The sequence below is a fragment of the Gymnoscopelus microlampas genome, assembly GCF_963454915.1.
Source record: "Gymnoscopelus microlampas genome assembly, chromosome: 6".
Classification (NCBI taxonomy): domain Eukaryota; kingdom Metazoa; phylum Chordata; class Actinopteri; order Myctophiformes; family Myctophidae; genus Gymnoscopelus; species Gymnoscopelus microlampas.
In genome coordinates this window covers 5,437,411-5,450,925 of record NC_139943.1, presented here as the reverse complement: position 1 = coordinate 5,450,925, position 13,515 = coordinate 5,437,411, and the positions used below count along the sequence as shown (strand labels likewise).

The 13,515-nt window shown below is 40.7% G+C and overlaps 1 pseudogene across 1 annotated transcript; it reads right to left on the bottom strand.

Moving 5' to 3' along the window:
- Nucleotides 1-1,940: 1,940 nt before the first annotated feature.
- LOC311047962 (extracellular calcium-sensing receptor-like) lies at nucleotides 1,941-13,515 on the bottom strand (annotated as a pseudogene). The gene is made up of 10 exons: nucleotides 13,456-13,515; nucleotides 11,059-11,189; nucleotides 9,971-10,273; nucleotides 8,465-8,551; nucleotides 7,354-7,623; nucleotides 6,031-6,237; nucleotides 4,725-5,000; nucleotides 3,156-3,383; nucleotides 2,937-3,060; nucleotides 1,941-2,854 (listed from the first exon to the last, which is right to left on the bottom strand). The product of its transcript is annotated as an extracellular calcium-sensing receptor-like (transcript).

The window sequence follows — 13,515 nt, the reverse complement described above, 5'->3', positions numbered from 1 at the left end:
AGCCCATGAAGAGGTGTGTGGAAATACCAGCCAGGGACATCTGGTGGACGGGTGCAATACGTTAGTCCGACAGCGCATTCCTCCGACAGCGCATGCCTCCGACGTTTCCAATACTAACCCTATACCAAACCCGAACCCTAACCCTAACCGCACGCGGATGCCACATAGTCGGAGAAATGGGATGTCGGATTATCGTATGCCTCCCCTGGTGGACATCCACGATGACAAGGAAGATGGAGATCCTATATAATGCTTAGGCTACCTAAACTCTTTCATGGAAAAATACCAGCCAACAATTTTGGCAAGATTTGATTCATTAGTGATTATTTTGTTTGAATGTTGATAGTTGGTCTTCATTTCTTGTTTCTTTTTTAATATTTTATGTGCACTATGCTTTATAGGGCATAGCAGTGGTGGCCATTTTGTTGTGGCCCATTCATTTTTCCCATAGACATTTCCAAAAATGTTTATATCAATTATTTTAAGCCTAGAATCAAGCCAAATAAATATATACAAATAGTCTGTATCTACGCCTCCTGAAAGGTACAATTTAGGCATTTATCAGACACTCATAAGAGTGTCTGCTAAATGCCTAAATTGTAAAGCGACTTACGAGAGACTTCCAAGCTAGGTAAACACATACATAGAATGCAGAGAGACAGTGTAGTGCCTCTGTAAACTAGGATCACAGGTAAACAATGAAAGTAGCATCAGTCTAAACAATATACTGTCAAAATAATATGTACAATGAAACTATAGGATACCATGTAAACAATGAACCTTGCATCAGTCTAAACAATATACTATCAAAATAATAATCTGTACAATGAAACTATAGGATACCATGTAAACAATGAACCTTGCATCAGTCTAAACAATATACTATCAAAAATAATAATCTGTACATTGAAAATATAGGATACCACCTAGCATCTGTTTAAATAGCATGCTATCTAAATTAAATGTTTAACATTGTGGTCAAGAAGAACAAGCCTAAGTGACAAAAACATGAGGACGAAGTATTGTATTTCTTTATTTGGAATAAATGCTATGAAGCATATTAATGTAATAATGTGAGCCTAGAATGTTTATTGTTTACCCTGCCTGCCCACCAGAGGGCAGTGCAGTCCTACTTTGAAGTGATCAGCTAACAGAAGATATACAGGAAGTCAGTCAGTTACCAGCGCAGGGCAAGCTGAGAGGCTGTGTTTGTTTACCTGTGAGAAGCTGAATAAATAACCACGTTAGAAACAACCGAGTTGTCCTGTGAAGTTACTACATCATAAAATACACATACAATACATGATGTTATGTAAATATACCGGATTTAGCAAGAATGCTAATACCTTCCGTTGTCCCCATGGCTAACTCATGACATGAATGTCCAAGATGTCTGCATGGCAGCCATATCTTGGTCATTCGCTATAGCATCAATCGAGGCAGGAGGTGGCAGCAAAGGGGTAAAGGGGAGAGTGAAGTGCTAGGGGTTGAGGTGGAGTTAGAAGAGGTGAGTCTTCAGATTAAGGCGGACAATTGGGAGTGAGTTTGGCTGCAGTCCTGACTGATAAGGGGAGTTCATGTTCCACAGTTTGGGAGCCAGGAGGGAAAAGAGTCTTGGACACGTGGAGCATTGTCCCAAGGGTCATCTGTTTCCGTCCTGGAACATATATTTTAAAACTTAAAATCTATTATAGTTTTGAGTTCCCGTTTTTTCTAAGCAGCAAGCTAGCTAGGCTTTGAACCATTTGATTTACAGTGGGATTTATTCACATAACTGCAAAAAGAAATTGAAGTGGGGGAGGCCGGACATTCACTTTATGATGCACATTTTCAGCACCTCTGTTTGACGGAAGCATTTGAAAATTGTTTGAGCGAACTTGACTCTTTACATATAATTATACAATACCCACAGATAAAATGTATTGTCATTGAATTTGCCTCTACGTCTTGGTGGCACCTCGACCCATGATGGATTTCTTAGTGTTTCTCTCAGGTTTCCAAATTATTATATAACACTTTGGTCCAAACAGTGCCACCAAAATGCTAAAACTAGATGCTAAAATAGCAAATACCTCCACTACGTCTGCATATTTGCCTGGAGAGCTGATATATGCTGGGATGAAGGCTATCCACACGGCACAGAAGATCAACATGCTGAAAGTGATTAACTTGGCTTCATTGAAGTTGTCCGGGAGATTCCTTGCCATGAATGCTAGGAGGAAGCTGAGGAGTGCCAGTAAACCAATATAACCTAGTAACACTGCAAAACCAACTGTTGATCCCACCGCACACTCATATACTATCTTATCACTGTGGTATTGTGTGTTTTTATAAGGAGTTGGTGAGGCAGACACAAGCCAGGCTGTGCAGACTATTGCCTGGATGGAAGTAAGAGCCAGAACTGTTCCTCTTTGCTGCATAGAACCAAACCACTTCATAATGTCTGCGCCCCCAGGCTTGGAGGCTTCGAAAACAGCCAACACCACCATAGTTTTTACCAGGATACACGAGACACACAGCACAAAGCTGATCCCAAATGCTGCATGCCTCAGCTGACAAGTCCAGAGTCTGGGACGGCCAATGAACAGAAGTGAGCACAGGAAACATAGTTTGAGTGACAACAAGAGAAGGAAGCTGAGTTCTGAGTTGTTGGCGCGCACCATGGGTGTGCTTCGATGATAGATGAAGATTCCCAGGACAACGACACAAATAAGTGTGCCTAGCAAAGATATTGTTGTCAAGGAGATACCCAGGGCCTCATTGTAGGAGAGGAACTCCATGCTCTTAGAGACACAGTGGTCACGCTGGTGACTGGACCAGAAGTCCTCTGGACAACTGGTGCACCCTGTAGAGTCTAACAAAGACAAGAAGATCAAAGGTACAAACAGGTACAGTATCATCCTAAAGATAACCTACTGTACATAATATGAACCTACCAGTCTCATTGCTGATCTCTCCCTCAGAACAAGCAATGCAGTCAAAGCAGCAGACAGGTTCTCCTTTTCTTCTGGCCACACGGGTTCCAGGGGAGCAGCTCTCACTGCACACTGACCGAGGAGGCTACAGAGGAAAGTAACAATGATCGATTTCATTATAAACTAAATTACATTCACATCATGAGCCCGAAATTAGATATTTTTGAAAACCAAAGTGACCTTCGTGGATTCAAAGCTCCATAAGATTCTGTCTTCATCAAGGATGAGTTCTTCACCTGCGGAGGCTGACTTCTTGAACACACCTACATTGTGAAACTTTGTGCTTCCATTAGGGAGCCACACCCAGTTCATGACATCACAGATTGGTAAAGCGTTACCATTCTCATCAAACGATACTTGATCACCAAATGATGTGGTGAAGTTGATCTTTTCCAGGTAATACACAAGCTAGAAATTGAAGATGTATTAGAGATTGTATGTATTAATTGCATCCGTGCAGGATTTAGAATAAATCATAAACATAAACTGTACACAATTAAGAGATATAGAAGTGCTGGGTCGGAAATAATAATTAAGTTTGCACACCGGTTAAATATGTTCCACTTGCATTGCACTCTCAAAGTTTCTATCACCAGATCTTCAATAGGAATTTAGTAATTATAGCCAACGGAGAGAGGGCTATCAAATGACATACAGATTCCCTTTCATCCGAAGAGACACTGTAGGCAACGCACTTCAGACTTAAGAAGAAGGCACACTGTTCAGTTGAACAAGTTGAAATGCCTATATTATTTCAGGCAAAGTTTATAAAACACACTGGGACCAACGTGCTTTGGCTCAAAGGGTCTTCATTAGGTTCCCAGGGACCCTGATGAAGTCTATGAAACCTCTGGCGTCTGGCATTTTGTTATGTAATGGGTGGGATGGCCGACATAACATGTGTAAACACCACATTGGCCACTCATCCATCAATGTCACTGCCATATTGGTTGGGGCACCTTGCCATAACTCCAAAGTTAGACATTTTCCTGAGTTGTATATAATAGATAGATTAGATCAGCCTGTTGTCTTTATGGACTGGGGGACGTCCCTTTTTTGACACTGGGACAATGCACAATGGTTTTCAATGGTTAAGCAACCCTTTGGTTGATGTTGTCCAGTCCTACGGCCTTTCTCATGTTTGGCATGGTGATTCGACACTTTGTGACAGGGGTCTTCAACGTTTTACAGACCAAGGCTGAGAGAGAGAGATGAAGCAGGGACTCCCACTACATATTGTATAGCATTGTGTTGCAGATTAAAGGTGTATTTTCAGACATTGTCAGTACTTAGTAAACTTGACCTTTCACTCTGTACTTAGTCTGCTCTTTTGTCCCTCTCTTTGCTGAAAACAGCCTACCTACAAGCTCAACGCCATCATTTGTTTGGCTTAAGTTCTCCTTAGAATAGGGATAATGTAAAAGAAAAAGTTCCTATCACACAGAGATTTGGCGGCCCCCCTGTGGTAACTCTGAGGACGCCTGAGGGGTCCCGGAACCCCTGTTGAAGGCCCATGCTTTATCAGGTTGTGGAGGGCCAGGCACGATCGGCTGGGTTGGCCAGGCTGCTGCTTTTGCACCTGGAGCCGCTGTTACTCCCTGAGCTGCTGCCACCTGGAACCACCAGGGGGCAGTAGCAACCCAGGTGCTGCTGTCATTGGTGTTGCTCTTGTGCCATATTTACATATTCATTATTATTCTAAATTAAACCAAACTAGACACATTAGTAAAGTTTGTATTGATATCACACCTGCCATGGCTGTATTGTCTGCACACTGGCACAGCCGTGCCCATCGAAAGGCCCTCTTCCTGGCACACACTGCAACATGTCATGGAGGGCATGGGCCAGAGCGTACACAGCCTTGTACACATTATACTCTAGCCTGAGATCAGACACATCCAACAGGGTGGTTTCTGCTGTTCTTAGGTCCTCTTGTCCAGTACACACCCTTCCACCAGCGTCCACCCACTGTGATGGAAGGGGTGCAAATTTACACTGAAATGTGTGCTCCCAAAACTGCCTCACCTGAAGAAACAGAATGGCTCCACAGTCACAAGCCCACTCGCAGTACACTACTTACATATGAGATTCTTCCACACAGTGGCGTGCACAGACATTTTGAGGGGCAGGTGCTCAAGTAAATTATACTTTCTTTTGTTGACTTGGTCTGCTCTTTTTTCCCTCTACATCTATACCTCTTTGCCAAAAATAGCCGATCTACAAGCCCACAACGCCTCGCAGCGTGGGCTTGTAGATCTGCTATTTTTGGCTAAAGTTCTCCTCAGAAAAGGGATGCTAGGTTTCGAGTGGTTATGTAAAAAGAAAAATCATATCACATAAAGATTTGGCGGACCCCCTGTAGTAACTCTGAGGACCCCCTAGGGGTCCCGGACCCCCTGTTGAAGACCTCTGCTGTAAACTGAAAAAGAAAAAAAGTTTTTTTTTTCTTTTTTTTCCAAAAGGGCACTTCTGGTCAAGAGGGCAAAGGGCAGGTGCTCTAGCACCACCTAGAGTCTATCTGTGCACGTCCCTGCTTCCACAATCAGACACTTGAACAAACTAGCCAAAGTAAAGATTGAGAAATGCTATTGCGTATGATTTACACCAGGGGTCCCCCTGTAGTAACTCTGAGGACCCCCTGTTGAAGACCCCTGATTTACACATTGAACCTTGACAATGACATTAAACAAAAGGTAACCGGTGCAGTGGGCCCCTGAGACCTCTGGGCCCTTTTTTTAATATGTATTTATTTATTCATTTGCTTAGATTTGTTTTAGAAATTGAGGTCCAAATACTGTACATATAATAATGTTTTAAATGACATTTAAGGCCCAACATTACTACAATTGCTATAAAACCTGTGGATTGCCAGTCGCATAAACAACAAGTTGAAGGGTAAATGCAGGTCTGATAACGATGTACCCTGCATGTTCAAACCACAACATACAGCTATTCTTTATTTTGTTTTTATTCGTTTTACATTTTGGAAAAGTGCATAGCAAATTTAACATTGAGGTTCCCATAACTCGACCCGTATCCAAACAAAAAGACTCACTAGTGTGTTTCCATGGCTGTTGTCATGGTCATTTTCAGGATGTAGTTTTAACAAGAAGTCCCTGAGGCCTGGTATCTCTCCCTGACGGACGGCGACGCCCAGGGTGCCTCTAAGATATGGCATGAAGTCTGGAGTCTGGAGGTTTGGATCGTTGGCCCAGCCCACATCAGCTATCCACTGTAGACCTGTCACATGCTGCCTTACCACCTGTTGATTGTGATCAACAACAACAACAACAACAACAACAACAACAACAACAACAACAACAACAACAACAACAGTAGTACTTAAAATGGATACAAGAAGAGTGGGCACTTAGGGAGAGTGGGCCCCTCCATGTAAAATTGGCTATTTTGTCCAACAATGTTAGGACAAAATAATCAATATTTGAAAGAATTGTCTTAACTTAATGAATGTAAAGCACTGTATCCCAAACAGTGGGTCGGGACCTATTATATGTTTGGGTGGCAGAACAATTTTTATGGGTCACAAGTAAATCTTCCCACATTTTAAAAATATATATTATTTTGAAAGATAAAAAAAATGTTCATCAACTAAAACAATTCCAACATTTTTCAAAAGTAGTTAATATTATAAATAAAATCGAATAATTATCATAAATAATGAAATAAAATAAAACCTTTAAGAAATAGTGAAAATAGCAGATCTACAAGCTCACAGTGAGTGCTTTTCTCACTAGTTTGGGTCACGGGCAAACATCTAATTTCTCTTTTGGGTTTTTTTGCTAAAAAGTTTGGGAATCACAGTCACTGAGGTAAAGTATACATAATTTGAACATGCACGGTACATCATTATCAGACTTAAATGCACCCTTCAACTTCTTGTTTATGCCCAAAATGATTGGACTTACAGGTTGTGTAGCAATTTGTAGCAATTGTAGAAATATTAGACCTTAATTGTGGGACGTTCAAGCATGTTCTAATCATGTATATAGTACATTACAGTTTATATTAATGAATATTAATGAAATATGTCCATCTCAATACCTCTAGAGAGGCTTTGAACGTTGTGTTCTCACAGTAGCCCTCAATATTACAGAGAAATCTTCACCACCTTTCCCGTGCTTGTGTTTGTTTGTTTAATTCTCTGATCAATTATTTTATGAAGTATGATATAAGTCTCAATCATCAATTTTTTGTGATGTTATATTTGATAACATCATATTCTAATATGAACGTGAGTTTGTTTCCATTACTATTTGAATGAATAGAAAAATGCTTATCTTCAGTGTAACTCATTCCAGATTCCTTTTAATTTTGAATCACATAAATGAACATGGATCATATAATTCATAGCCCCAACCTCCTCCATGAGTTTAACCATACGTATGCCGTATACATATACAATGACCACGCGAGCTGTGGATTTCTTCATCACGGTGACAATCCTCTGGAGTTCAGCCGGGTCATTGTCCCAGGGCAGAACCTCCAAATAAGCCAGACACCCCAGACCAGACTGGGCCAAGTCAGACTGGAATATTCGGGCAGCATCGTGGCCATAGGCGTCGTCACTAATGAGCAATCCTACCCACGTCCACTCGAACCGTCTCATTATCTGGAGCATAGCTTCCACCTGATCGCATAGAGAATGCAGGGATATAGTGTTTGGGTTAGAATATTCACATATAGTGGATAAAATCGGTGATTTTCCTACACAGATTCCACAATGAAAAGGGGCTCCGGGACCCCCAAGGGAGCTACTATAGGGGGTCTGCCAAATCTTTGTGTGAAAGGATGTTTTTTCTTTTTACACTTGAGCCCTAGAATTCCTTTTCGGGACCTAAGTTTGGGTGGCAGAACAATTTTTATGGGTCACGAGCAAAATATCCCTTTTCATCTTCCCACATTTTAAAAATATATATTATTTCGAAAGTTCAAACTAAAAAATCAAAAACGTTCAGCAACTAAAACAATTCCAAATGTTTTTCACATTAGCCAAAAATAGCAGATCTACAAGCTCACAACGCCTCACAGCGTGAGGCGTTGTGAGATCGGCTGTAGATTGGCTGTTTTTGGACAAAGAGGTTTAGTGTATAGAGGGGGAAAAGGAGCAGTCTAAATACAAAGGGAAACACTGATGATAGTTGCTGTCAAACAAGTCTATGAAGCTATCTATGAAATCTGTGAAAACGTTTAATCTGCGACACAGTTGTATATACAATAGTGGGGGGGGGGTCCTTGCTTCATCTCTCTCTCAGCTAAGGGGTCCGTGGCCTGGAAACGTTGAAGACCCCTGGTCTAATGATTCTCTTTTGATGCTGTCAACAGAGACCTTTCAGCTCCAGCAGTAATACACACAAGCAAACGGGAGGTGATACAGTATCAATTACACGAAAGGAATGTTTTTTTGTCAAGTATGTGGAACATGAACTATACGTTATTACCAACACATCTATTGTCATGTGGAAATTCACCTGGAAGGCATTACTTGGGATTGTTCTAAAGAAGGAAGGGAACCGATTCCGGTCACTCAGACAGGAGCACAAGGCATAGTAACTGACCTGTTAAAGGCACAAAACGTCTGTTCTGTAATAGGCAGCCTATACTGGACATCTTTGACAAAATGTCCCTGCAAGCAAAGCATGTGAGTGGGCAGAGGAGAAATCCTGCTCCACGTTCATGAGGATCCACCGCTCCCTGTTGCTATCTGCTCACAATCAGTCTATGGTTTAATCAGTCCTAGATTTGCCCCCGCTCTGCTCTGCTAAGCCCCACTCACCGCTCCAAACAAACAACAAATAAATAAGGAACTTTGGATGTTGCTGCAAGAAAAACCACAGTGGCAGCCTTAGGCCAGTTTGAGAAACCAGTTGGAGCTTTTGACCCAAAAAAAAGAAGATTGTAGCCTACTACTCTATAATTATAATTGAGATCCTACAGGCTACACACCCCAAGACTATGCACCCTCAAACACTGTGGACAATGATGCTGTCACAAAGTGCACACCTGTAAGATAATTGCTCTCTCTCTCTCTCTCTCTCTCTCTCTCTCTCTCTCTCTCCCAACAACACTTCAATTTGAAACTGTAAGCTTTGATTGATTGGTGACCAAAACACACTGGAATAAACAAACAATCTGACTTTGCGGAATATACAGAGACATTTTAATGACACAAATCCGTTCAGAATCGTCCCCAATTAGATGACGTTATATGTGATCATGACACCAGGGCCACAGGATTCCTACACTCTCAGGTCCAGAGTCAAAGGTCAAACCTCTAAACACACAGATGCATTGCACTCTGACCTTGTGCTTCACACTGCATTCAAAATCTGCCTGCTAGCTCCACCCACATGCTCTGCCTGCAAGTAAACATGTTCTTTCAAGTTTTAGAAATGCAATATACAACACATCATCAAATAACCAAAATTAACCTGTTAAGACCGGGAACGCATCTGTGTCATTTTAGATTTCTTTGGCTATTCAAAAATAGCAGATATACAAGCTCATGAGCTTGTATGTGTGCAAATCTTTGAATATATGTACATTTCAAAGCAAATATTTGTAACTAAAATCTTTGTTTCTGGGGGCTTCTACAAATGTCTTCTTGAAAAAAACGTATGTTGCTATAATCAGTGGTTTTCAAAACTTTTTCATGTCAAGGACCCCCAACATTATATGAATTTTGGCCGCGGACCCCCGTCTCAAAAATGTTTTGTTCCAGGGACCCCCCAGAAGTTGTAATAGAGTTAAGAAATGTTCGCTATGGAAATATAGATATTCAAAGATTTGCACACATTTTCACGATTTAAAAAAAAAGAAAATAGCAGATCTACAAGCGCTATGAGCTTGTAGATCTGCTATTTTTCAATAGCCAAAGAAATCTAAAAAATGACACACAGATGCGTTCCAGGTCTTTAATGGGTTAAGCATAGATCAAATAGTTGATGGTTAAATGGGGTTCAAGCTAAGAAACTTACCAGGGGCACTCTGTACAAACCTAATATACTAGAGATGGCGATAGAGTGTGATGAGTGATCGCCCACAGCTCCGAGCGCTGGAGGAGAGCCAACACAGCTCTCGTCCAACAGAAACGTCTCCTCTCTCCCACTGATCAGTGACAACGCTGAACGGAACGCAACTCCAAGAGTAACACAGCTATCATAGAGACTGTATCCCAGAGTCACATTGGGAAGCAGGCTGGGGTTTCTGTTGATCTCTTGATCTGTTGAGTAATGGCAAAAGCCATGGTCTGGGCCCATCTGAACCCCTCAATGTGAAAACTAAGACACACAATGCCACAGTAGAGATGGGACGACATGAAAATTGCGTGTCACGATTATTGTGGCAAAAATAATTGTGATTAACACTATTATCGCAATAATCAAAATATGCTTAAACCACTTTGGTAGAGGTTTGGGTTGTGTAGTTACCTTGCCATGATGTAACTCCAAAGGTGGACGAGTAAATAATTGCTCCATTGATTAAAAATGTATAATTCAAAATATGCTCCTCATTGACTTACATTGTACGCTGAAACAGCTCTCAAAGTCACTCTTTTAGCACGTAAACGAACGCAAACAACGTTGATTCAGACGATATGGAACATCACCAAACCCAGTGCTGAAAATGTTAACTTCCTGTTGATTTTGCAATTTTTATTAGGAAAAAACCCGGACTGGATCTTTGGATCCGGATCTTCAAATAGCAAAATCAACAGGAAAACAGTACTGGGTTTGGTGATGTTCTATATTGTCTGTATGAAATGTATACAAATCTTTTGAAAATAGCCGATCTACAAGCTCACAACGCGTCGCGGCTATTTTCAAACAGTCCGAGTAAATAGGGCTGAAGTGGTTAATGTATGTTTTGCAATAATAATCCAAATCTACACAGTAACTTGTAACTAAAGTTTTCTAATAATTGTAGTGGAGTAAAAAGTACAATATGTGCCTCTGAGATGTAAAAGTATAAATAATGGGAAATACCCCAGTAAAGTAAAAGTACCTCAACATTGTACAGTACTTAAGTAAATGTATAGTTGCTTTCCACCGCCGGCTATACTCACTCATAGCAAATGGGATCCTGCTGCTCGGAGGTGAAAGACAGCTCAGGGAAGACAGAGGAGAGGTGGATCTCAAACAAGCCTCCCAGAATAAAGTCTCCATCCTTGTGAATCCTGTTGAGATTCAACCGTGCCTGTAACTCACAAGAAGAAGAAGGTGAGGAGGACAAAGGAGGGAATGAAGAGAACAATATCAAGTACAGATACAGGTATGGAAGCAGGTGTATGTCTAGAGAAGACCTCATGACTCTCTGCTCCTCTTTCACAATACCCCCCGTTTCTTAATCCTTTGTCCAGTTTTATAGACAGTGCGGCGTGCCCATCCATCCCCTGTGCCAGTGTGTGACATCATGCCCTCTTTCACATACACCCAGTGGTGGAAAAAGTACTCACATGTTTTACTTAAGTAAAAGTATCAAAACTGCAATGTAGAAGTACTCTGTTACAAGTACAAGTCCGGAATTTAAAATTGACTTGAGTAAAAGTACAAAAGTACAAGGTATCAAAATGTACTTAAAGTACCAAAAGTAAAAGTACTAAAATGTTCGAAAATAGCAGATCTACAAGCTCTTGTAGATCGGCTATGTTCAAATAGCCTAGGTATAAAATAGGGCTAAAGTGGTTAAAGGTAGGGTAAGTGTTATTTTTGGGTTAAAACAAAAAGTATTTTGTTAAAAGGTTAAAGCACTATATTCTGATAGTAATCATTGCTATAGAGTGTTTGTTCAGTAGATGTCTCCCCGTCTCTCCAGCTCTTTAATAAACAGAAAATACATTTTCCGGTAGCTGTCAAAATCTCAACCAATCAGGAGAAAGTACCCATTTTTAAGCTTCATTTTTATAGTGTTCCAGTTCCAATTTTACATGCTCATTTCTTAGTGGCATCACTTCCAATTTCACTTGTTTAATCTGTATCCTGATTGAGTCCAATCAGGATAGATTGGATAAAATTGGAAATGAAACTGAAACAAAAATGCATTTTCTGTTTTATAAAGAGCTGGAGAGACAAGGAGACTCCTTTTACTGAACAAACAGTCTATAGCAATGAGTACTATCAGAATATAGAGCTATTTAACACTTATTTTAACCAAAGAAAATCACTTACCCTACCTTTAATGTATGTTTTATAATGTAATCATTTATATCTGCAAAGTAACTAGTAACTAAAGTTTTCAAATTATTGTAGTGGAGTATAAGTACAATATTTGCCTCTGAGATGTAGTGGAGTAGAAGTAAAAGTATAGACAATTGGAAATACTCCAGTAAAGTAAAAAAAAAACTTGAAATTGTACTGCACTTGAGTAAATGTACTTAGTTACTTTACACCACCGTATACACCCATCTGGGCAGAGGCAGAAGTATGGGCAGGGCATAACACCTGTCAACACTATCTCAACACTGTAAGTCATGCATGGGATGTCTTATGGAATAAAAAAAAAATTAGATAAATATTTTTTACTGTTAGTATTTTCGCATTATAGGGCACGGGAAGCTTCTGGCCTACAACATTAGGCCAGTGTGGAAATGTCAACAAGCATCAGTTGTTTTTAAAGATGGGGTGCCGTGATTGTCAGTGATTTTTTTCCTCAGTAAAACATAATCATCAGGTATTATGGTTATACTAGGAAGATTTTTTTCAAAAAAGTGTACAGAAATGGTTAAAATTATGTTTTTATGTGGACACGCCTCCAGTTCATTAAGTATACCTGGTTCTCACCTTAGCACCTCCTCCACTACCTTAGCACCACCCACCTGTCCTAGTCCCTCCGCCTCCTCATGCCCACACCTGTTGTGTTATGATAATGAGGGGGAGAGCATGTTTTTACTATGTCACTAAAGCGCTGTTTTTCTATTGGCACATTTGACCCTCAAGGTTTCAGCCTCCAGGTAGAAACTCAAAATAGTCAGAGAAAACATAAAAACACCACCAGGGGGCTTAATGAAGTTCTATCAACCTCATAGACACATGACAAACTGAAAAAGTGCAAAACTATGGCACCACCCCTTTAATGGTCAGCAGGGGGTGACTCTTCCTGTCATTTCTAGTCAATGTAAAAATCATCCTACTTCTCACTTGATTTATTACCTCAGTAAGCATGTTCATAATGAGGGAACTTGTTCAATCACTAGTTTAAAGTGTTCTTCAATACAACATGATGTGCATTTTTTGTAAACCATATTTTTGGGCCTTCGAATCCAGTGCTATATTGTGCTGATCAGAGCAATGGTCACTGAGTTATGGCCATTTGAAATGTTAGAAACTGCCGTAACACTGCTGTAGTGCCCCACATGTGTGCCTTTTTTGTTTTTTTTGTGTGACTATTGTCATGGCAGACTCCTGAACAGTGTTTGCGCCAAGTTTGGTGAAGATTGGAGTTGCAGCACCTGCCACTGTCATACCTGTGCGACCTTGCGTTCGGGAGGGAGGGGCAAATAAATGATCAGAGTGGGGGGACACAT